This window comes from Ornithodoros turicata, chromosome 3 (assembly GCF_037126465.1).
Source record: "Ornithodoros turicata isolate Travis chromosome 3, ASM3712646v1, whole genome shotgun sequence".
NCBI lineage: Eukaryota > Metazoa > Arthropoda > Arachnida > Ixodida > Argasidae > Ornithodoros > Ornithodoros turicata.
The window spans coordinates 95956435-95975334 of NC_088203.1; the positions used below are offsets into that span (position 1 = coordinate 95956435).

At 45.5% G+C, this 18900-nt stretch overlaps 1 protein-coding gene across 2 annotated transcripts in view; it reads left to right on the top strand.

The window, feature by feature from the left end:
- LOC135388888 (uncharacterized) overlaps window positions 1-18900 on the top strand; it is a 57069-nt gene that overhangs the window by 12716 nt on the left and 25453 nt on the right. The window contains exon 1 of one of the 2 annotated variants that reach the window (XM_064618754.1): window positions 9520-9701. The exons of the other annotated variant lie outside the window; for it this stretch is intronic. The gene's annotated coding sequence lies outside the window, so the exon portion shown is untranslated. Of the gene's footprint in view, window positions 1-9519; window positions 9702-18900 lie in introns of those variants that run through there. 2 annotated transcript variants of the gene reach the window in all.

The window sequence follows — 18900 nt, forward strand, 5'->3', positions numbered from 1 at the left end:
CCGGACACAATGCAAATGAAGTTGACTGGACCCATAAAAGTGCGACGTTACGCATTCTATGTGACCAATCGGGGCCTTTCCTGCTTGTCTCGCCTTTCGTCGTGTCCTGGCTACTATTGGCTTGTACTGGTATTCCGCTTGGCACAGAGTTATTTGTAGTCTGAAATAATAAGAGGAACTTTCGGATAAAAAAGACCTTTCATACATCCTACCGATTCAAAGGTCTATTTATACAACGCTCACTACGTTACGTTTGTTACCGCTCTGTAACCAAGTCCGAAGTTGCAAAACGAACACGTTCTCAAATTGTTAATAAGGATCGACGTCGTATGAATGCATACTACTTCGTGATGAGCACCTCTTATTTCGCTGTGTGTAGCGCAACATGCATTGCAGCGAAGTGGTAAGCGCGACGAACCTCGCGGTGTTCGGTATTTGCCAGCAGAAAAGGCGCGTTACTCTCAAACCACCAGTCTCCGTGCGCCCCTTAGCCTCGTTCCCAGCGAAGACACAACAGGGGTGGACTGCCAAAATAGCTCTTCCCATTGGGATGAATACTGGTGGCCGCCGTCTTTATGAGTATGACTGACGATAACGTAACATTCCATATAACTAGTCATCCGGTAAACATCTGAGTAGCGTATCAACGATCGAAAGAACAAGGAAAAAAAAAAAAGATTGCTTGCTTCCGCGTGCGATATGCACAGTTGTTCACGTGAAGAGTGCTGGCCGATGCGATATCTTTTCTACACCGGTTCGCGAGCGGGAGGAAATGACTGTGGCTGATAATTACCCCTTACAATGAAGAAGAAGAAATGAACGGGCGCGAAAACGAACGAAAACACACACGAGAAAATGAAGGAACTCGGCAGACGGCAGTCCACACGTGCACAGTTCCTCTGACTGCCACAGAGTGGCAGCACTAATGGCGGCGCGCATTCCTTCAATCGTGTTTTTGTGTATACCATGATGACATTCCACGCCGAAACGGGGAGGTGACCTGGGTTCGAATCTGGCGCCGGTTGTGCTGTCACGCACGATCCCTCCCCCCCCCCCCCCTCCCTCGATAGTCGTGACCACGACCACCAAACTCTCCTAGAGAAGTCAACTGCACTGTACGAAAAAAAGAAAAAAAAGGAGTAAATTGCGGAGTAATTACAGCTTCTATAGTCCTATAGATTGAATTACTTCCCATTTTAGTCCTCTAGCCGTGAAATTTACTCCGCAGCACTATAAATAGTCCTTAAACTTCGGAAAGGGTCCTTGAATGCAACAACAAATAAGTTAATGATAATGAATGGGGAAATTCGCCACGTAAGGTGCGGCCCACTACCCCAAGGCACAATGGGGCAGGATGTGATGTGTCCTGATGATGAGGTGATGAACGATGCTAAATAGGGATAGTCAGTGGAGTCAGTAAGACATCAGAACGGTAGGCAAAACCACAGCACAGCACACAAAAACACACACACAGCACACAGGTACGCAGGCAAGGCAGGTCATAGGGTAGAGAGGAGACCAGTGTCCCGGAGAAAAATCTTGAAGTACTGAATGCAACAATCTACCTAAGTATGTGATCTGCGGGAATGTGATGGAACGAGGCTGTATAATTAGGCAGTTTTCTGCCTACAGAGTAAGAAATAGTTAGTGGTTATTTCTTGACAAATTGCGCCCTATGCATGTCACAGGATTTTATATTACTGGAAATATCACGGTTTAATTCAAAGTCAGAGTACTTTCACTCATGCATGTGGTTAATATACGTATAGGACTACGAGGCCAAAGCGTCCAACGCACTCCCGACTCTGTGACACTCATTTAGTCCCAAAAGAGACTAATGGTTGAGGCACTGCATTTAATCTCCAGGGACTAAAATCACTCATTTTTATCCGGGTGTAGAAGAAAACTTTGTCTAAGAGCCCCTGCACATGTCCAAAATTTCCAGATTTACCGAGACGCGGCGATGTTACAGTCTTCCTTTTTTTTTTTTTTTTCGTCACCGTTTTGTTTCTCCCACATTTGCTGTAATAAAGCTTCATTGCTGTCTTGAGTCTCATCCTGTGTTGTGTGTTTGCTTATTCCTAATAACTATGGTTCCGCGTTTTCAGTTTTAATCAAAACATACGCCGGGTAAACTTTCCCTAATTCGGTTTTAATCCAAAAACACCGAATACAGAGGGACATTTCAGGACATGACAGAGATAAATTGCTGCACGTGACCAGCAAGTTGTTGAGGCAGATCAGAAAACCATACAGAAATGCGATGGTTGTGAAAAATCTAAGTGTGTAAATCTGCTCCCAATTTGATTTGTGTGTGTGTGTATGTGTGTGTGCGCGCGTGTGCGTGTGCGTGCGTGCGTGTGTGTGTGAAAAATGTCCGTAGAAAGCCACCGCAGCGAACAACGCCATGTCGAATGAGCGTCGTGCGGAAATATTACATTGTGATTTCTATTCGCAAATAACTGTCGGGTAAACCATGTACACGCCGGGAAAAACACCGAAAAACACCGATTTTCGTGAAAATCAATAAACATCGAAAAACATACGCCGAATCCGCCCCCCCCCCTCCAAAAAAAAAAACAAAAAAAAACTAAAACGCGGAACCCTACTCATAACTCCGGAACCCAGGAATATGCTGCCTAAGTCATATTGATTTTTTTCGTGCGGTCATTACCTTCATCGTCTTTTTTCACCCGTTTAAAAGACCGGCTTGTGAATTTTTATTGAAACCTTTGTCATTGTCACCCTCGATGCCAGTCGAAAGCACCTAGGTTAGGGTGAGACGTAACTTGGGAACTTTCTTTCACTTTGCGACCTCTAAAGGTAAACATATACCGTACCTCGTTTTTCGCTTCGCTGCTGTTTGTCTTCCTTCTTCGCTGCTTCGTTTCCAAGTTTATTTATGTTCGTTTCTCGCAGCGTGGTTCTACCCTGGAACTGCCTCGTCCGATATTTACAGATATTTACTCGAGAAGGTGCGATATTTACTGGAAGGGAAGGCTTTCGTAACTGTTGAAGGCCGACTGCGACTTGGACGTGGCCTTCTCAAACTGAAGGTTCATTCAGCATAAGGCTTGTAGTATACCAACGCATGTTCTTCTGGTGTGCTATTTTGCATTTGTGAAGCTATATTGAAATATGTCATTTCGTATAGCACGAGTGCGCGGTCGGACGGTGCAATGAAGTCGAATGAAATTCGTGAGCAAAAGAAACAACAATGACAACGCACATGACATGGTGCGTCCGATTGAGTTCAGGAGTTCACAACAAACAAACAACAACTTTATTTCAGGATGATGGGTGGGGAGTTTCATCGCCGGGGGCGATACTCTACCCTATAGAGCCCTGCCCTAGGGCCCGACCCGGCCCGCGGGCCGAGCCGGGCTCTTTATTGGCTGTGTGCTCCGGGCCGACAAAATACGCTAGCACCGCTGCCGGGCCGGGCCCGGGCCGTTAAAATACGCCATCACCGCGGGCCGTGCCGACAAATATGTTTCCGAGAGTCAGGCCCGGCCTTGCCACGCAGCTAATTCCACACAATGGAGATGCATTAGTTCATATCATCATGCGCTTGCGTCATTCCTGTGCATATTTTGTAAAGACAAGCAAGGGATACTGCATTAGGCATATGATTCGACCCTCTAGAACATTCTGAAAGCCACTTTACATTGCTCGTCACTCCTAATGTATTTCACAATCACTTGGCAAAGCTTGGTGAGAGGGGTATGGACTGGGAGAAGGAGTTTCTCGACAGCATCCTCTACCTCCGCAAAATCTTGACAGTGTAACGACAACGCCCATGCCCGCGTACGTTCTGGATTTAATTTGGTCTGGTGCGGTTATGGTGTTAAACCGCCATCACTTGTATGTTTGTCTTCTCTCCTTAAAAATTTACTGATAAATTTGTTTGATAATCGCCAGAAACGCGTACGTCGCGGCTGGAAATACTATGCCGGGATCTACTCGCCGGTTTACCGGGCCGGGCCGGGCCGGCTCTATTTGCTTAGACTCTGGGCCGGGCCGGGCTCTAGTCACTCGGTCACCGGGTCGGGCCGCATAAAAATATGAAGGTCCGGGCCCGTGTAAGAAGTTCGGGACGGGCCATTTTTCGATGCGCCCGGGCCGGGTCGGGCCCGGAGAAGTCGGCCCGTGCAGGGCTCTACTCTACCCCATTGCTGGAGGTGAAGCGGGGAATGAAGGAATGTGTCCCGTTACAATGAGGGTCGAAGTCCTGTGGCGTCCAAAAAGGCGCATAGAGCCTTGAGGACAGAGCGTTGGTGAGCTGGATGCGGCCAAGGGCCAAGCAATTTGGTGAGGGAGAGGCGACGGGAGTCTAGCTCGTTGAGGGAGGCGGGGGAGTACGGAGCGGGAATGGTGGTTGTGTGGGCAATGGGAAGAATGTGCTCGAGATCTTCAACAGCAGCGCAGTGACTGCAGTGGGGACAGTTAACTTGTCTCAAGCGGTAGCGCCACTGTGCTGTGAAGGCCACGTCGAAGCGCATTCGATGAGAATGAAATCGAGGAAAAAAAAGCGGGCACCAAGGGTCAGGAGAAAAGACAGCAACACAAGCACAGACATGACACTTGAAACCTGGAGCGAACTGGTGGACGTCAGAAACGCTATAAATAATTCAAGACCCCGACGGGTGTTATACAGAGCTATGACAACAGGCCAGGGGTATGACAAAGGCCTATAATTGCAGCCAGGGCTGCAAAAGAAGAGAAGGCTTGAACTGCAAGAAATACGAAACAACTCGTTGTCTACTCATTCAGTTCTACTGATAAACGTTTCCAGCAGCGCAACAGGACGTGTCCTCTCTGGTAGCCATAACATCCGTCAAGTAAGCGGTAGAGGGTATCATACCGTTATATGCCGTTGTCAGCCCGAAATTTATTATTTATAGCTTTCCTTATTACTAGCCTTATTTATTATTTATAGCCTTATTTATATTTATTAGCCTTCCTCCCAGATAAATATAAGTGTTTGGTTATCATCAGCAAAACGATAAATGGAGCCCAACAACAACAACAACTATATAAATAACGATGGGATGAAGTGATTCCAAGCAACAATTGCAGTACCATACCTCAGTACATGTGGGTTAATATATGAGTGGGATGATGATCAAAATGACGATAAATGGAGTCAATGACACTGGAACATTCAGATCAAAACCAAACAAGAACATCTGGGCTATTGAGGATTCTTGTCAATGGGTTGCAGTCGAATTCCCAAGTCCAGAATGTCCTAAATGGTCTGCTCTGGTCACACTCGTAATAACGCGAAAGTGGTGACACCCGTTGTTTACCTGTTGTTACCGATTGTTATGGCTGCCGATACATAACGAAACATTGCGCGTGAAGAACGTGCGACTTGGTCCGATTTCACAACAAACTGTGCAAGCATTTGCATGAAAGCTTTCTTCTGCTTGACCCACTGTACCTCTTTCCAGTTTGTTTTTTCTCTCTCTCTTTTTTTTCTTGCTCTATTGTTCCACCCACAACTATCCTGCACGGGGGTGTTGTTTTGCAGTATAGCCAGTCCTGACTGGGTCGGAACTAACGTCTCCATATTTTTCTTTCATTTCCAATTCCCATTCCAAAGCGTTCGCGGAAAATGCAAAGCATGCAGCACACGTCGCTTCTGCCGTCCTTTCCAAACTGTATCCTCCATCGGTTATTCTCGAATTTAGAGTTTTTTTATCGCAGCAATGGGGCGCAAGAAAGAGGGGGTCTGTATCTTGAGCACCGTGCGACAGGTTATAACATTCGAAAAACACAAAACGAAAACTGATATAATATTCAAAATAGAAGAATGGACAACAAAATGATCTCCTAAGCAGTTAGCAGCAGTTTCTCGCCCCCTCACTCTGTCAAAATGGCTTGGTCCATGGCCAACTCCAGCCCAACAACGCTCTGCCCGCACTTCTGGCCTTTTTAGATACCGTACGGCTTTGGTCCTCACATGAGGCGTCTCATTACTCCATTTCACTACATTACCACCTGCAATGAGGTAGAGTATCACCCTTGGTGATGAAACCCTCAATCATAATCACAAAATAAAATTGTTGTTATTGTTGTTGTTGTTGTTTACACGACGTAAACAATGAGAAATTAGCTGAGACAGACCAGAAACAAGGACGACACAAATATGTAAGCCACCTTTTCCTGTGTTGCTTGATTTTGTTGTTGTTGTTGTTGTCAAGCAGTTAACGCTTCCGATAAAAGTAGTGCGTAGCATCGTTTGACGAGCAACAAGAGGGCTTCAGAAAAATGAATGCATTAATAAATAAGCAAGCGCTCGTGTTTATTCTTTGACTCCTGTTTTGTGATGTGATGTGATGTGACGAAGAAAAAAAAAATGGGGATGTGAGTTTCGACGAAGTCGAACTGGCTACCCCAGTACACTTACACACAGAAAGTTCAAACAGATGATGAGATGATGAAACACAGAGATGATATCCAGAGAAGGACAGGGATGATAATGGAGTTCAACATGTAGGTCAAAAGTTTCGACCAAGTTTGCGACTCCTGTTTTGTTTTATTGTTGTCTTTTGTTTTATTGTAGTGTACCTGTCATAGAATAGGGGAGGGCAAACCTGTCGAGATGTCACTCTTCATCTGTGGCATGCAGCTTTACCACTTCCTCCAAAACCAGAAAATATACTGCAAGTACAGCCTGTCTGAAACGCGTTGCAAACACGTTAATGATTCGTAAACACGGCGGCGCCTCGCTATATAGCTCCCACAAACGCAAAAAACTGTCCCTCCCATAATTCTCACGAACGACAGCGCAACGAACGGCAGGGTCCTCGCTGTAAAATTCGCTCCTAACGTAAAGTAATAACTCGAAAGAAATACTACGGTCATCCAAAGTGAGTGAGAACTGAGGAGCCATATAACGTTACCTGAACAACAAGAACTAAAGAAAGAAAAAGTGTTTTCCCCCTTCGTGTCGGAAGTAACGGAGTGTGCACCGATGCGTGGTAAAAAGAGCGCCATCCAAGTCGTGGAACCCTCTCGTCCTGCACGTGGGCGAGTTTTCCTTCTGGGGAAGCCGTTCATGTTCCTCAATTGCGAGTGCTTCTGATACGTGAGAAACAAAGTGCTCAACCAGATGGATGGCTGTCGGAGGTCATTGCCATGTCTGCTTGCCGTGCAGCTTTTTTTGGATCGTGCAAAGTGTGAAAAATGCGAATATAAGTATACGTGCGAGTTGTCTGAATGGAATATGACCTTTAGGTGATGCAAGGACACAGTGGGGTTGTGGGGATGCTTCTGAAAGAGCTCGCCGTTCTCGGCCTCACAGAGGTGGGCAATGTCACGACTAACGCTCTGAAGGGATGTGCGTCCTGGGACGACTTCTAAGGGAACTGTGCCGACATATGTCTGAAAGTGTCTGAGGACAGGAAAAACCCCAGACAGCACGGTCGGCACCGGGATTCGAACCCGGGTACCTCCCAGTCTCGACGTGACATGGCCAGCCCGCTAACCACTCGGCCACGCGGGCTAGTCACCAATTTGGAAATGGGCCAACATCTCCATATTTTTGTTGCATCCAACACCTTGATTGTTACTATCATCGTCGTGGTCTTTTCAGTTTCTTCTACTCCTCCTTTCCTTTTTCTTCTTGTTATTTTCTTTCCTCGCGAATTTCCAAGTTGGAGTAGCCAGCTTGTCTTCGCATACAGGCCAGCTTCCCCATTTTTACCGGCTATTTCCAATGTAACCCAACGCAGAAACACAGCGTCACGGAAATCTACGTTCTTGATTTGGGCTTCTGGCTGCAGTAACAAATTGATCGTCAGTAAATGGTCTGATATATATTCCAGGTAGACGTAAGATGGAAGTGTCGCACTACATTCTTTGCCGAGTATGCTTTCAACACGAAACAAGCTCTGTGGAAACGACAGGACAGTCATCAAGAGTAAAACGCATTCCGAAATATATGAGGCTCACTGTTGTATCGCTCCAGGTTGGCGTTTGTTAGCTTTTGTGGATACAGTTTGGACACGATTATGCTGATCTCTGCATGTGGCATGTGACTTCGGTTGTCCTATATTGCACCTTCGGTTGCTTCTTTGATGGATATACCACCTCCTTCTGTCCTGTAGAACGCCGGGGCCAAGTATATATGGCCCTCATAAACTTCTACAGTCGGTTGTTTTCCAAAGATTTACTCATTCTTTTTTCTTTCTGCTTTTTTTATTCGGTGCAAATAGAAACGTCAAACACGACCTCTGCTTCTGATTAAAGTCATATCCTACACGTCTCCAAACAGGGTTGGTCAAGGCGCAATCAGTTATCTGATCATACATGTCAAACGGAATGCACATTTCATCTTTATTTTTTTAATGTTTGGAATGCGTAGGTTTTAATGAAGTCCGCGATCTCTTTTATGTAGCCTCCGTCGCACCGCAGAATTTCTCGCACAAAAGATGCAGATATAACGCCACTGGAGTGATTACAAATTGATCAACACTTGCCGTTACACGAGGAATGATGTAGCTGTGATAATGACCGGCTATCATTATAGGTCGGCACTTTTCCAGGAACTCATTAAACACCATATCATGGTGGGCCTTACCCACAGCCATCAGATCACGTCAACATCATAGCCCGTCATTGGACATCAAAGTTCGAAATACGACTTCGACTTCACAACCCACCATTCAACGTCAACATCACATATACATCGTAGCGCATCATTCAACATCACATCACATGATAATCCATGATGAGATAGTGAATGATGGCCATCATGAGTGAATGTGTAAAACTATGCCGTAATCTCTCCAGCATAATGTTTTCAACAACAACAACTTTATTTTAATGATGATGAGTGAGGAATTTCATCATCAGGGGCGATACTCTACCCCATTAATGGTGGTAATGCGGTGAAATGGAATAATGAATAATACTATTATTCATTATGTTCATTATGTTTTCCTTCTTTGCGGAGTGATTAAGTTTTTGTAATCTATGAGAAGGCCTGCTTCCCTCTCTCTCTTTTCGTCACACTTCCTTATGTCGCTGATGCTTCTTTCATGATCACCCTATAACTCGTCCGTCACCGCACGACTGCTCGAGACGACCAAAACATGTCCCAACAACGTTCCTAGAACGCAACATACTTAACCGCGTGCATGCAAAATAGCATCCTGTCCTCCTTTCTACACCTTATAAGGCACATCAGCCTGTTTCTTGCTGCTCATCACACACACACACACACACACACACACGAGCGAGGACACGCGTAGCAGACGACGATATTTGTTTTGTTCTCCACTCAGTGGGGAGTCCCCGTTCGTAACATCCTACGCCACTTTGACCACCTGTCGGGGCGACCCACTTCGCGTATGGCACGGACGCGAGCATTCACGTTTTGTCACCCGTTCTTCGCGGACGGGCGCATCCTTTCCCTGCTGCCCCTTCCTTTGCAGACGTATTTTTAGCGTGACGTTACCTCCTTCCTTCGTCGCCGCCGCTAACTTTCCCGGCGCAGGTATTGAAGGCAGCAGAAGCTCGCCCGGGGTGGCAATTGGCAACGGAAGAGTGCAGTGTCCAGCGTGTAGCCTTTGTGGTTCCGTGAGGCACTCCGCGAGTTTGTTTGTTTGTTTGTGTGGATTGTTGTAGCGGCGACACTGAGACGGTCGTGATGTGAGGATAAGTGCGGGTACGGCGTGTGAACTCTTCAACGGGTGAGTCTGTCTTCAGATTGATTGATTGATTTGAGATATAAATAAAATGTGAGCTCCAGTACTCGTGAATAGACGTTTTCTCACACACCACTGCTTCTATGTACGCAGCTCGACACACCTTGTGAGTGTGTGAATGCTCATAGTGAGTATATAGTCATGTCATATTTGTTCAGAGTACGTGGGAAGCTAACGCAGTTAATAATCAGACTTTTATGCAGAATCTATCGGCTCCGAGGTACGAAAGCCGTTGTCTCGAGTGCAACAAATGATGACAGCAATTTTGCGTGTCGCTACGACTGGTTCAGATACGTTATGCAATCTGGGATGAGGTTCCGGCACGCGTTGAAGAAACTTAAGCAGGCAAATTTAATCGAGGGGTTGATCAGTACGCCACCCGTCGCTTAGAATCAGTGTCCAGCAGCGACGCGAAGCCGCGAACTACCAATAAAAAAATTCACGAGTTATATCTTGCAATATGAACACTGTCTGCACAGTATATCTTCAGATCGCATGTGGCCCATGCACATAATAACAGCAGTGTTTATTGTGCCGTGAATGTCTTGCGAGTAGAGTTTCACCACCACCCCTCTTCTTTCTTTCTTTCTTTCTTTCTTTTTATTATTATTATTAATGGTTGTAAGCTGTAGATGGCCGTCGCCCGTGGCAAGCCGCTGTCTGAGTGTGGACATTTACATATTTGAGGTATTGCCGGTATTTCATTCTTCAGGTGCCCACGAACAACAAACTCATTATACTATCATGCATTGTGCTATAGCCTGTGAGCAGAAATATGCGCCCGCTGACAAGGCTCATAAGGCTTATTTGATGCCACTGTGGATATCATTGTGGAGATGTGGTCGAGGCAATGTGTCCGCCCGAGCTAACATCTCCTTGCCACACCTTGTTTACCCGACATAACCTATGGCAGTTGAAGGCGGTTTTAACCTTAGCCATTATTCCGTCAGTGCAGTCGTACTTCTGTGTGAAAAGGTCAGACCTTAATTATATGTGACCCCACAACGCCTCAGGATAGGGCTTTTTACTCTCAGCACCAAACGTGACCGGAAAAGATTCCATTTTAGTAAAAAGAACACTTCCCGTTACATTCACTTTAGGACGAGCAATTCAGCATATTCCTGACGAAGATTTAACGAGGAAGACTTCCGTCAGATTAGCGTAGTTATGTCTTTACAGGCCATCACGCGTACCCTCTATGTTTCTGCTTATCTCGGTATGGAGACAGAAACAAGAAAACTATTTCCCGTTGCAAACCCAGCAAGACTGCACAAGGAAAGCTTCCACAGGGGTCGCTGCACTTTACTTGCGACGTATCGTGTTGTTTTGAAAAAGAAAGAAAACATGGCGATGTAAGGCTCAGTAGGCACAGTATTGTGGACATATTGTCAACGTCAAGTCGAAATCAATGAACTGTAATACACTGAAAATAGGTCTGCGTCCTTACGAACACCACGTGACGCATAACTCTCTTGCATCAATTAGTATACGTATTTCGACGTCTATGGTTGAATTTTCAATATTTTTCTTTTTTAGTCAGTCTCACGTTTGAACAGCGCTTCCATGTTCAGGTTCAGATTCAGATTTTATTTATGCACAATAAACAATGTATACACAAAATACCAACTGAACTGCGAGGTCAAAGCCTGTAAATGCAATCCATCTAACACAACACAAAAGTGAAATAATACACAGTACAGCCTTGTGCGATAAAATTAAATGTCAGAATACACAGTACATTTAAACGTATAGTGACCTGATGTCAAACAAATCGGTAACTTAGAGGCTAACTAAGATCAATCAGTTCAATTTGTCGGGGAAGAAATCCCCTCGGTTTTAAATATGTTAAACTTCCCTTTGTACCAATTCTTCTTACTTTTTACGCGCATGTCAGGGTAGCGGCGAGGTTGATAAAGATTTTTGGACGCTATTAACACGGTGTCCACATCATTGTGATAACTTTCTGGATAATAGTTCGCAGCCCGTTTCACCTAAGTTCTTACGTAACATTCCACTTAGTAGGTAGATATTACCGGGAAGCTATAAGATAATTATAAAATTTGAGTCAATGATGACCACCTTTCTTCATCTTGAAGTTACCTCCGAGTGTAAGCTTAGTGGAAGAAATACTTACCCGATGTCCTAATGCTCCATTCGTTTAACAACCTAAATCATAGTATGTTTATAGATCTTAACGTTACACGTCTGAACCCTTTTCTTTGTGCAGTGAGGTAATTTTGCTAAAGTTAAGCTGGAATTCTACACATGAAAACAAAAATGCCTCGTAATTAAACGGCGAATTAAGCGTTTTGTTTGGATTGAAAATGAGCTCGGATAATTTTAATGCCAATCACAAGCACTGAGGGTACTTGAAGTAAAGTAATGTGGGCGTAGCATCATTACTCCATGAATGTAGCTTCGGTTGGAGTGAACGACCGCGCTTATATTTAGAAGGAGTTCTCGAGCTTTTTTTCTGTCAAAAAGAAATAACGATGCCTTCCGTCATATTAGTGCAGAGACCCGAAGCTTTGTCTTCCCTGCACTTCCCCGTACGTGCAGACAGCTCAATTGCCTCAAGGCCTCCAAGAGGACTTTTCTCTTTCCAACTTCCTGCACATTGTCTCAAGGCGGAAAGTTGCGAGAGAAAGCTCTTGCGTTTGTGGGACTCTTTGACGAGGCTTTATTTTCGTCCTTTCACAAATTACATTCACGTTGTTCGTCTGCCAACAGCTCATGGACAATGCTCAGTGCCGCACAGCCTTTGCACACCAGTTTGTTTTGGTAAACGGGCACACGCGACATCGCGAAGGCAACTGATAATCCGCGGTGTGAACCTTTTGTGCAGTCTGTCCACGTAACGATGTCGCTCGCCGAAAGTGGTTCAAGCTGTATTTGTTCTTTCATTTTCACGTCGCCGAACGAGTCAAAAACGGAGAGACAAAAAGGAGTCAATGATACTAAAACGCTCCTTTCGGTTTGTTGGTATTGCACACGTATACCAAAAGCGCTACAAAAGGACACAAGCAAAAGCAAGACGCCAGACACAGCCGTGTCTTGTTCGTCTTCACTCTGTTTGTGTCCTTTTCTAAGAGTCAATAGAGAGTTGAGTTGAGTTGATGAGAAAAGAAAAAAAAAGTGGAGAAATAGGCACTCATTACGTGAGCCGGCTACTCCAGATCACTTAGGAAAACAAAAATGGCTAACTACAATCAATAGAAAGTTTTAGTATATCGTACGCTATCACTTTAGCGTACGTAAGGGACAGCGTTGCTTGTTCTGCGCACTGCGCGAAGCTATCTTTCTGTTATGGGCGTGCGCAGAACCATCAACGCTATCCCCTACGTACGCAAAGGCGATAGCGTACGGCACACTGAAACTCTCTAATGATGTCACGCAAAAGCACATCGCACGGAAGCTGTACGATTTAATAGTGAACCAAAAAAACATGTGAAAGAAATAAAAAGTGGTCGATTCATTATCGGGAACTCGCGGAAACCACGCTCATATGTGCACTCATAAGCGCCTTATCAGAGCAAAGATAAGCCTCGATAGCCTGAGCTTTTACGGCACGACAGACTGTCGAATGCATGCTGCAGCATTGACATGCATATTTTATTTCTATAGGCCACAGTCCAACTGGACTGGGCGTGCGTCAGGGGAACTCGTCAAATCATATAACCGCACATGCACTGTGGTAGGGTCTCGTAGTCAAAGCGGGGCGAGACACCCCATGTCATCATCATTCATAATTTAATTGTTGTTGTTGTTGTTGTTCCTCCTGTCACTTACCTGCACCCATGTTCTTCAGCTCGAAGTACGAACAAAAATTTCAGAAATTTGTGCGAGAAGCGAAATCTTTGTCTATGCCATGCTTTCGTATTTGGCGACCACTCGGAACTTCACCCACGAGTACATCCTGAATTTGACACAAACAGCGATTGTCCGAAATGCATGCACTCCCGGCTTATCTCGACCACGCCGCTGGAAAGCAAGTTCTCCCCACACGAGTTTCAGAAATAGCCCATCTTCGACGTAGAGCGAAGTCGAAGACCTTGATCCCAGAATTATGACTAAGCTGGACACCCTGTAGCTGAAGGTGCGCAACCAAACGACTCAAGGGCGAAGGATCCCTCCCACGAACATCTCTGCCCCCGCATGAAGCGTGGATCTGCATACGCTTCTGTTGCATTCCCCTGTCTACGGCTAACCACACCCGTGTGGCTTATCACATCGCCAAGATATATGGCAGTGTCGCCACCTGACTGTGGCGTGTGCAGTTGTAACTTTTGCTTTCCTTGTGAGTAGTGTGAGGACACACGTAGAGAGATGGTGAAACTGTAGCTGGAAGAAATTGAGGAGTCCTATATTCACCTTCAGCCATCAGCTCATTACAGAGAAGAAGAAGAGTGATGCCTTTCTTGTAGGCTTTTCTTTGCTTTCTCTTTCTTTTCTTCCGATTATGTAATTCATTTTACAGTAACCTATGTGCGGCAACCGCAGGAAACTTATACCCCTGTCACACGGCGCTTTCAATGCGGATTGAATTCAATCCCCATCGAGTTTCTCAAGAGCGTTCGGTGCACGATGCTGCTACACGGTCCAACTCTATGCGTATCGAAAGATTTGCTTGTCGACAGGAGGCGCTAACAGCCCCGAGACAGTACGCTGTGGTTGACAAACATGTTCCTAAAAATTCAAGAATAACCGCATCCTCTTTCGCATTGTGCTACTTACTATGTCTTTATGGGGAGCGCGGTGTCGAGATTGGTGGAGATTAAACAAATCAGTAACCGCAGTCGCCCCTCATACCTAGACTAAAACCGTAACCGTGAAATTCTATGGGCTAGCTTGTATAGGAACATTTGCAAATTAATGTAATGTTTTGTTTACCATACAAATTCGCTGACTTCGAGGATGCCAATGGCAGTCTTCAAGCTGTCTTGAGAATCTCGATCCCGTTTAACGAACTGGATCGGATTAAGCAGGATCGGAGTTCGATCCTGCTCGAAAGTGTCCGTGTAGCAGCGCGGGATCCCCATTGAGCTCGATGAGCATTGGCTCAATGCGGATCGATGTGACAGGGATATTATTCATACCGAAAAGCCCACGAAATCATCACAAGTAATCTAAATAAGTCTAGTTTCCTTTCCTTTTCTGAATAACGCGTCCTGGAGTGGCCAGTCTCGAGCGGCTCGGGACTACCATCTCATTTTTTTTTCTTTTACAAATCAATCAATCAAATCATCTGACAACTTAAATGCACGCAGTCACTCTCGCAAGTGTCGTGCCGTGCATGTGTTTTCCCTCGGTGACTCACATCAGTTTAGCGCCCTGATATTCTTTCTTTGCTTTTGCTTCTTTTATTCCTTCTTTAATCCTCATTAGCTAATCTAGCGTAGGGGTACCTGGGAAGCCAGTCCGATCCCAGCACCGCTTACCTCTCCTTTTTTGTTTTCGTTCTTCTTCTTATTGTCATCACCATCATCGTCTAACAACTTAAGGGTCAACATAAGATAACCTCGCCATGAAGCCAGATAAATATCAAAGGCGTACGACGTGAATAACGAGGAATTAGCCGAGGCAGGCAACGAGAAATTAGCCGAGGTATCAAAGGTAAAATTCCGCAGTAAGGATCATCAATGCACGGAAGGTGAAGGAAGATCCTTGTCATGGAGAAAAGTGACACCGAATCGCCGGAGTGGGGACTGCAAAGAAGACAAGATTATGGTTCATGTTCTCAAGAGCAGAATCTGAGAGTTCCCTTCGGTAGAAGTCCAACCATGTATAGATGTGTATCGCTTACAATGGTGCAACTACTGAATGGTAGAGGGCAGAGGTGTCACACGCCACGCATCGGCTATGGCACTATTAACCCTATACCTTCTTAAACCAACCCTTATCCACGTTCCTTTCGTCCTTTCTGCCATGTGGATTCCTCTTAGTATCACGTGCTCAACGTCAAAGGAGTATGTCGTCCTTTATTCCCTGATGTATGGCTGCACAGTGGAACCAGGGTATACACCATTTTAGAAAACAATGCTCGAACTTGTGCATTCCTGGGCAGCGCTACCATTCATCAGCCGCTGTCTAGGTACATGTGTGCATTTTTCCCTTGCCGCTGGAATCTCTCTGTTGCTATTCCGGAATGACATGACAGCTGCAACAAGATGCGCCAAGAGTTCCTCACACGCTTCCGATTTCTCTCTTTCTGTCGTCAAAGGCCGCAGTCCACGGTCGCAGATTGACAATATATCCAATATCAGTTCATAAATAGAGGGGGTCGCATACCTGGGATACAAGTTCGGAGTACATTCAATTGTATATGAGTCAAGAATCTATAGCTAGCCATTTTATTTTCGCGAAGCACTGAACCAGCAGCGCTGACACCTCACGGCGACGCGTATTATTATCGTATCCTCAGCGTATAGGACTTATGAGGTGATGCCTCTACTTCCCCTTGCGAAATAAATAAATAAACGTTTAAGCATTGCGCAAAACGCGATTAATTGAGGCAGCTTTCTAGGGCTGTCACGTGTTGGTTGGTCCTATAAAGCCATCGCTTTAATAAATTTGTTGATTGACTGTTAAAGAAACAATCTAGGTGCCGATATGAGACCTACTAAAAACGGAAGCTCCCACACCATTTAAACAGATGGTGGTGGTGGTCGTGGTGAAAAGGCTCGCCGTTGTCGGCCTCCCATGTATGGGCAACGTCACGACTGACGCGCTGGGGGGATGAGCGTCCTGGGCCGACTTCTAAGGGAACTGTACCGACATATGTCTGAAAGCGTCTGAAGAAAACCCAGGAAAAACCCCAGACAGCACAGCCGGCACCGGGATTCGAACCCGGGTACCTGCCTTTAAACAGAGCTTCACCGCATAGCACGTAGCTAGCCAACTACAATCCCGATTCCCGAATGGCATCGTTATCTCCGCTGATTTATTGAAAACGATAGGCGTAAGCCTTCTTGTGACACTTATGTAGTTATGTTAATTATCACTAAAAAGGCGTACGCCCCACACTTTCCAAAAATGACGGGCGACAAAGGTATAATAGCCCAGTCAGACGGCAAACTTAAGGCCGTAAATGGAACGACTGTAACTTCACCGGTAGCACAACCATCATCTCACTGCATAATTTTCACAAAAAGGAGTGCGCCTCCCGTTTTCAACAAATCAGAGGAGAGAACGATGTCGTAGGGCTAATTATGCGGTGAGACGTTGGTTGGGCCGGCTACCGGTGAAGTTACGGCCGTTCCGTTTACGGCCTTAAGTTTGCCGTCTGGCTATAATTCTCTATAACGGTTGGCCTTCAGCGTGCTATGTGGTGAAGTTGCAAATCGCAGACACTGTCAGCAGACCGAAACTTGGTTGGTTTTAAGAAAAAATTAGATGGACCGAGACTATCGAGCACCCCCTGCTTCGTCGCAGTACATATATGTACTGCAGTACCTTGTACACTGGATGATGTTCTTTTCATCCCAGAGGCTTTTTCACGGAAAGACACTCAAAAAGTCGCAGCCCATAGTCTGCTTTCTCCATCTGGACTCGCCAAAAGACTGTGAGACAGAGTTTCTTTGCTCAGACTTCTCACCAATACTGGCAGTGACCGGCCTACATATTAACTTTCGATAGTCGTCATTTCGACCTCCGTTATCTAATCATATCATATATCATCTGGCTACAATCGTGACGCTGCCCAGACGAGTGAGGCCAACTACGGCAAGCCGATCTCGTCTACGACCACGTCCACGACCACGTCCACGACCACTACCTCGATCTGTTTTAAGCGTACAGGCTTTAAAGGCACTTACTTCAAAATACCTAATGCAGTTACTAGATACCACATTTCTCTTTACCAACTTTTTTTTCTCGCAGTAATTCACGTTTCTGACGTCATGTCTAGCCGAGGCTGCTGAAGCGGTTCAGCAGGATTTATTAGACGGGTAATCTTAGGACCGACCTCGTAAGAGAATTGATGATGAGAGTACTGAGAATCTGACCCAGAGAAAAAGAGATCGCTTCCAAAACCTGAGCGTCCTGTTCTGAAGCCGTCCTACAAAGGGTTGCCCAATTGAACTCCGTTTGCGTCGTCTGCCCTTTGCGCCCTCCGACCCACGGACGGAGTCATGAGAATGGAAACACTCATTATTTTCTATTATGCTACTCTTAAGGACTCGCACCAGAGGGGGGTCATTGAGTGTGATACAGGTGAACGAGAGGTTATAGCCCATTCGCGTACAATTGTTCGTAAGTCGTGACTTCCGAATAAAGAAAATAAAGGCTTACAGCCACTTATTCAGAGACAACTACTCGGTCGTAAGACTTGCAAGTTGTACAATCTGCTCTCGGGGATTCAGTACCTCTCGTACGTTGATGATCATGGGAAGTAATGTACACAACAGCATATTTTTTGAAAGTTTTTATTGTGCTTTTATCCGAGGTCACTGCAAGGAGATATACGACAGGACCTTACACGGGGTCGACTACATAATGCTATTCAAATCAGGTGTCGAACCAAGTTCCATCACCGCAATAAAGCGACCCTCAACAGATTCTCTTGTGCCTCTTGTCAGGTATATAGCGACGCCTCGCGACCAGCATCTCTTTTTTTTTTTTTTTTACCAAATTCTAGCAAACGGTTGTATTATGGTCTCCGTGTTACATATATGACTATAGGGTTCCGCGTTTTCGGTTTTAATCGAAAAACGCCGAAAAAAATACGCCGGGTTACCCTCATTCGGTTTTAATCGAAAAACACCGAATAGAGAGGGACATTCCAAGAACGCTGACAGAGATAAACTGCAGCACATGCCCAGAAAGTTGTTGATGCAGATCAGAAAACCACACAGAAATACGATGGTTTGTGAAAAATGTCCGATTACTCTTTCCTTAGCCCTAAAACGCCACCGCAGCGAGCAACGCCTTGTTGAATGAGCGTCGTGCGGGAATTACATTGTGATTTCTATTAGCCGATAACTGTCGGGTAAGTCATGTACACACCAGGGAAAACATCGGAAAACGCCGATTTCCTGGAAATCAATAAACATCGAAGAACACACGCCTAATCCGCCCAAAAATAAAAGCCGAAAATACGGAACCCTACTTATGACTCAGTTTGAGGCCATGAAACTGTATGTATCGTATACGGAGACGACAGAGCCCCCCACCCCCCACCCCACCC